This window comes from Camelina sativa, chromosome 19 (genome assembly GCF_000633955.1).
Source record: "Camelina sativa cultivar DH55 chromosome 19, Cs, whole genome shotgun sequence".
NCBI lineage: Eukaryota > Viridiplantae > Streptophyta > Magnoliopsida > Brassicales > Brassicaceae > Camelina > Camelina sativa.
Genome location: NC_025703.1, coordinates 21,925,654 through 21,932,903, shown reverse-complemented (window position 1 = coordinate 21,932,903; position 7,250 = coordinate 21,925,654). Strand labels below are relative to the sequence as shown.

At 37.9% G+C, this 7,250-nt stretch overlaps 1 long non-coding RNA gene and 1 pseudogene across 1 annotated transcript; both read right to left on the bottom strand.

The window, feature by feature from the left end:
* LOC104766909 overlaps nt 1-5,514 on the bottom strand; it is a 10,692-nt pseudogene extending 5,178 nt beyond the window's left edge.
* On the bottom strand, nt 6,079-6,862 carry LOC104766908. Its single transcript, XR_764146.2, has 3 exons — nt 6,849-6,862; nt 6,412-6,774; nt 6,079-6,332 (listed from the first exon to the last, which is right to left on the bottom strand). It is a non-coding gene; the product is annotated as an uncharacterized LOC104766908 (long non-coding RNA).

Genomic DNA, 7,250 nt, shown 5'->3' with positions numbered 1-7,250 from the left:
CGTGCGGATTCTCCCTTATGTCTCTCAGAAGATCTTGCATTTCGGGGAATACTGATCGAAGTAACAGCTCCAGTATTGCAAATGTGAGTTGCTTTATGCATACGTTTGACTGCGATTAAAAAGTGTAAAGTATTAGTCAGACCATAATGATGGATGATGATGCAACAACCTAATCAAACCCTTTTACACCATAAATAATACCAGTTTTAACTGTGAGACAGAGAAATCCTAACCTGGGTGAAATAGAAGATGTCTCTCGCACATCTCCTGTACTGCTTGTGCCCTACCAAGCTCACTAAGGCTGTTGGGGCGCCATCTGATCAAAAACCAAAATGTTAATATCTGCTAAAACTATACTAACTCAATACGTCAACTGGAGGGGGTCTCTAAGATACTCACGGAAAAGGAACTTCTTGATTTCACTAGCTCTACGTGAAGCCTCAAGTTGCTGCTCAAAGGAACTGGGTTTAGCTACCTTCATACCACCAAGTTGGCCAGCCATTTGAAAAGTTTTTTCACTAGGGTCGGTCTCATCGGATACCTCTTGACTGTCATTCACTCTTGTAAAGAATACGCCATTTGGCCAAAGAATCTGGAGAGAAAACGCAGACAAGATTGTAAGCAGCAATAAGAGCAATCACTCTACAAGTAATGTTATTTGCTCTGGCTTCCGGCACTAATCAGTGTAAACTAAGCATGTGTGGCATAATGATTTTCCTAAATCATCATATTCTACTTGAGTTAACAATTATTTAGCGCATGATCAAACATGATGGTGAGGTCTCTAAGATTACGGAAATAGGTGAAAGAAAGTTCAGCAGGAAATCAAAGAAAACCCAGTTCTTACATCTTGAGCCCAACGAATTCCTTGAGCAACTGTGTCTTCATTCCGCAGCCAACGTATCTCCCTCAGGAGCAAGTCATCCACAGCATCTTCCATAACTAATTGTAATATTTGCTTTGATATCCAGAAAACTTGCCTCCTATAATGACAGCATATAAAAATTATTCAAAATGCCATTTAATATGGAAACTAGTCAAATAAATAGTACTTATTGCTACTTTGTCTCACCTTAACCAACCTCTTCTATTTAACTGAAACACTTTATCAACTAAGTTCAAAATCGGCACACTGACATTGGGCGGCATCCACTGTAATGAAAAACAGAGGATAAGTATGACGATATCCAGAATTAGATGATTTCAAAATAGTAGGCTAGCAACTTAAAATCGCTTTGGTGATATGTATCATTAATCATAGTCAATTTCAGGTGCGTGATACGCAGCATGTGCAGTCATGGAAGTTTTTAGTTGGGGAACATACATAAGCTAAATGACAAAGTCTAATCAAGGTATATAAAACTGTAGATTGTGCAAGGACGACTTTAAGGGCATATGGGGTACCTCGGGTGGCATGGCAGTAGGATTCTGGACTAAAGCTGTCAATGGATCAACATGCTGCAAATCAGTGGACCCCCTAACTTCAGATTTTGCTTTAAAATCACTTTCCTTTGCTGAGGGAAAATTCTCAGGCTCTCCAAGACGTCTAACCACTCTTGGTGGAAAAGACTTAGAGTTCAATTCATTATCTGAGTGCCACCCATTAGCTTCTGAATCAAATCTATCTTCCCCTTGGGTGTTCTCTTCAAGTTTGTCGATGTCTTCAGTATCAGAAATGCTGCTGTGCATAGATTCAGTTGCGCTTTCCTTAGAGAGCTGAGTGCTTAATTCATTTACACTCCAGGAGAGGTGGCGGGCAGGAGCATGATCATTTTCTTCAAGTGGAGATCCTACAACCTTGCGCATAAGGCCACCTGAGACACCTTTGAACTGACGTACAATATCGTCCATGGCATCATCAACATTAACTGCTCAATTCCAACAGATGAAATTTAGTAAAATGGAAAAGTAAAGCAACCAGACAACAATATATACACTTCTCTCTTCATTCTAAGCGTTTTCCCAGATTTCAGTTTTTTGGCATAACAAGAGGGATAAAGATTTTCGTATAAATGAATAGAAGGCGATATCTGACTTCTATATACAGCAACAAGTTACTAAAACAGCAGCGAACAATACCTGCAAGAGTTTTCATCACTGATGAAGACTTTCCAAAAGAATAATTCTACAGAACGAAAAAAGACAATCATTAGATCATCTACCTAAAAGAAAATAATAGTAATGAAAATTGGGGGTGGCACTTGATTAGATCCACACCTTAGAGGCTTCGCTTAGAAAATCCCAAACTTCATGCTGTTCAGCAACGTTAGCTATACACAAGAGATCCTGCAGACAAGGAAAAAAGGTCCCTCATAAAGAATGGTGATGGTAATTACGTTTTAATGTTGCTAAGGGGATAGATAATACTTGTAGATACTTGTCCAGCTGAATACAGCGACGATGAACAAAAGCATCTTCGGTGCTTGATGAGAAAATACGCTTGGGAGGCAACTGTAAATTGTAGTTCGGGATTTCTTTGAGTTGACGATGTAATCGCTCGAAATTACTGTATCTGGAGGGAAGAAAATAAATGTTTTACGATAACTTTGCAGTAATTTTGTGCCTTTNGAACATACATAAGCTAAATGACAAAGTCTAATCAAGGTATATAAAACTGCAGATTGTGCAAGGACGACTTTAGGGGCATATGGGATACCTCGGGTGGCATGGCAGTAGGATTCTGGACTAAAGCCGTCAATGGATCAACATGCTGCAAATCCGTGGACCCCCTAACTTCAGATTTTGCTTTAAAATCACTTTCCTTTGCTGAGGANCAAAATAAGCTCCAAGAACCTGCAGCAATACACAGACGTAGGAAATAATCTTCAAAAACCTAATAGCATAATTATTTGCAAAACACACACACACACACATACAGACAAATGGAAGAGGTCAAGTGCATGTCTATCACGGAAACAAAAATTTAAGAAACCGTCTATCAAAATCCAAAAGTAATATCAAGACCGGAGCTTACTCGACATTTGAGCTTTAGGCAGTGTTGACCCTCTTTGTGAAGAACAATGCTTTGGGATTTATTATCACTTCTATAGTTATCATTGTGCTTGGGGATCAAATCTGTGGTGTAGAATTCTGTGATTAAAGGCCCCTCACTGACTCCTAATAGTGCCAGACTCGTTTCAGGACGTAGATTAAGATCTGATGTACTATTGGATCTCTTAAGCCTATTTTTATTTCCATCTGAACGAGATTCCTTTCTAACATCAGCCTCATCAATGTGGTGCCCTCCTTCACATGAAGATGATTTACTCAATTCCTCAGCCATCTGTGCTTGTGACTGCTTATCAACGCTTGCTTTAGGTGGCAACTGTGCCACTGCATTTTCTTTTGCTCCATTAGAAGTTCTCGAATTGGAGCTCTGCTTTTTCAGGCACTCTATCGAATTACTACCCAAGGAACCCTTTTTCAGAGATTTTTTGTACTCCTTCTTTTGATAATTCCTTCCTTTCGTCCACATATTTTCAAGGTTTTCAGGAGTAAGAACCTCTGTTCTCCTTTGCGTTGCAACCTCTAGCATCCGAGCCCAATCAGCAGAGTGCTGTTGAACATGTAGCTCTGGGTGTCTGTCATCTATGTATGGTGATTTCTGCTCTTTTGTCAAGTTCATATTTTTTGCTTGATTATCAAAGGCTGACAATGGGGCAGAGTTAACATTCTGTTCTTCCCCCGTATACTGCTCAAAGTTTCCCTCTTTAATAAGATTGATAACGATCTCAATCACCTCATTGATACGCCTGGGGCAAAAAAATAAAAATTGGCATCTACCTTAGAAAAATTATAAAGACAGGGTTCAAAGTATATGGAAAGCACCGAGGAGAAGCCAGGAAAAATTATATATTTATCTGCAGTCAGTTTCCAGGGAAATTAGATTTTATCAACAGAGACTCTGAAATCAAAATATGTCCCTAGCTAGTTTGCATTATACACATTGGTCAAGGAAAAGACTGGAAGGCAGATTTTGATACCAAATAAAACTTTCTGGAAGACAGAGATAGGTTAAGGACTTACTCGGGGCATGCTAAATTCAAAAGAGGTTGAACTACCAAGCAAGTAACAATTTCTCTAGCTATTGTTCGAACAAGAGGGCACTGAGCTTCTCGTGGTCTGAGAACCACAGACAATATGCCAGCAACTATTTTCTGAAGAACCTGTTAACAAAAACATAGAGCATATATGTATAGCGTAACCTAATTAGGAGAAAAAAAAAAGAAGGCCACATAATTTTCATCAGAAGTATCCCTCATACCTTGTACTCACTCTCAGGTGACACGACTGCAGGATAGAGTTCCCCAGAAGCCATAAGATGGTACTTCAATCTTTCATCTCTCTGCTCAGATGATAATGTCTTCATAACATCAGTACCTATAGCAGCTTGGTTTCTTCTAAAACTTTCCAAATGATCGCCTATCAGATCAACTATATCCCTGTACAATCCAGGCATCCATTTTAATTATCCAATAAAAACTCGAGACATTTGCTGGCGAAATAAATAACAGTACCTGGTTAGCAAGTCAACAATATTGATCTCTTTAACCCTTACAGAAATTTCACCAAGAGCATCCATGATCACTGCTCGTATCAATTCAGGCGCTTCTTTATCCGGCGTAATCAGAGAGTACCACAAGTTCACCACGAAATCATTAAGGATCTTGTCAATGAAATCATTAATCGCAGATTCCACAACAGGAGAGTCGATCTTCTTCTTCCATCTTGGAGGAGGTGGGATACCAGAAAGACGTGCATCATTCACAGACAACTGCTTCTTCTCAAGGTAAGACAACTGACTCTGTCTTGGAGTTGGCACAGCTTTCCATCTGAAGTCAATCTGGTTCAAAAGAACCCGCATGCAACCAAGAATGAGGATTGCCATTGGCAAATTCATCCACATAGACTTACTTGTATCTGCATGCCAAAGCAATGAAGCCAACAACATTATGTTACTAACAACACCATAAGATACAGAACAGAACAAACAACAAGTGTATAAAAAGATTAAACCAAAGAATCTAAGAACAGAGTAGTAACCAAATTACCCTAGACTCTAGTTTTAGTGTTGTCTTCGTTATACAAGTTCTTTATCTAAAAATTAGGAAGCCAGTATTGAACCGAAACAGCAAAATCGAAGATTTGACATACGGGTCAAGAGATAGGTGACGGAGAAGATGCACAAGCACCACCATACGGTTCGTACTTTAGCCTCTTCGATCAGATCCTGTATAGTCTCCATCGCCTTCATCTTCTTCTTCTTCTCACTTTCAATTTTGGATCCAATTGTAGCTTTTTTTTCTCCTTGCAAGAGACGAAGACGAGAGTTTCTTGAAAGAGAAAAAAAAACCCTAGGCGAGTACTGTGATGAAATTGGAATGCTAGAATTGGGAGATTTCAAGTGAAGCTGTAGACACAAAGATCGTTGAGATTTGAATCAACAGTAAATGATCAAAACATGGTGGTGGCTTCTTCCTCCTGCCTGTATCTGGCCTTCCTTTTATTTTTATTTTTCGGGGGTGGAATTTTTTTTTTACATATATATACAATTAGACTGCGGAGACAATTGCTCTGGACATATCACGGGATCCAATACGGTGTCGTTTGTCTGCGGAATCGTTGTTATTTGTTTTTTTAGTCCCTTGGATAATTTTGCTTAGGGAAAATTGCATCGAGAAATTAACAAAACTAGGATGGTATCCGTGCTAAGCTATACTTTGTTTGTTCTAAAAAAGTATTTTTTTTGTTTTGTGTTTTCTAAAACTATAATTTTTGTATGTTGTTCGTTTGTAATCAAAACTCATTATTAATAATTTTTTTGACAATATTTAATGCTAATATTTTTGTTTTTAGTTTTTTTTTTTTGTTGCCTAATTTTTCTTATTATTGTAATAGTATAATGTTTTTTTTTTGCTTGTATTACGATGCTATGGAAAGTACATTTTTATTCAACTCTTGTTCTGATATATTTTGTCTTTCCAAGTGAAAATGATCATATATGAGTCAAAAATTGAACTTTACAACATTTACATACTACATATATAATAAAGGACATATACTTTAGTTTGTAGTGAGCTGACATTAATTTACGTAGCCTTTTTGTTGAGCAATGTATTCATGTTCGTTCAAAAACTTTTTACAAACCTTTTTGCCAGAAGTTTCCAGAGGTTACATTATGTGTCTTTATCAAAGTTTACAATAGCTTTAGTAATCCCATGGTCGAACCTCGTTCAGGCAGTTTATGTCTTTAACTCTTTATCAGACCAACTGAGAGACTTTATTCTATGAGTCTCTCTTGTTCAGTGACTTCACAGTCTTTGTCCACTTGCCTGGTAGAAATCAAACACTCAAATTTTTGGGTTTACTAATGAAAGAAGTGAAAAGAGATATAAGTAATGAATCAATCACCTGGAGAATTCTTGGACCATTCTTTTGCAATCTGAATACAAATTTTTGATTTTTGAGCGTCATATTTCGATTTCAGACTCTGGTTTAGTAGTAAGAGGCCATGAGAGGATCCTTTGATGTCAAACCGCCTATTGATGAAGTGACCAGTACAAAATAGATTACCCATTATCATAATTCGAACATGCAGAAGCAAGTATTTTCTCATCAGTACATCCAACTGAAAATGTTAACAACAACAATGCAGAGACATGAATACAATAAGGGTATGGACATTTTTCTGTGCAGTGCCAGTCAATTACACGCAAAAGTGTTTTCACATTGCCTGTCATGATTGTAGTAAGCCCGGAGCATCTTCATAAAAACCTGTTAAGAGAAAAAAACAAACACATGAGTGACTTATAATAATCAGAATTAAGCGGTTAAAATGCAGCTCTTACTTTAGTTTATGCCTAGCGAACATTGGTCAACTACAAAAAGCTTCCACTTTTTCTTGGAGATGATAGCTCCCTGTGACATCATTCCACAAATCGATAACTTATAATCTGTTGCGTCCACATTAGATAGTTTCCGGAGAGTCTTACACGAAACAAAATATTTTTATATGTTTTCTCAAGACCACAAGAAAAGAAATCAAAAGTAAGAGAGGTTATAACCTGAACAGGACAATAATCCTTTCATTTGAACTCACAAAAATGGTGTGGAAGAGTGTATTTTGATCCTTCATATTGGAATTTCGTCCAAAGTTTTCCTTTGGATCGTACGCGGAAGCCTTAAGATCATGAGACGTAGTGCTGGTGCTGGTCTTCCTACAGAATGTTTTCCCAACGAAAACAACACTC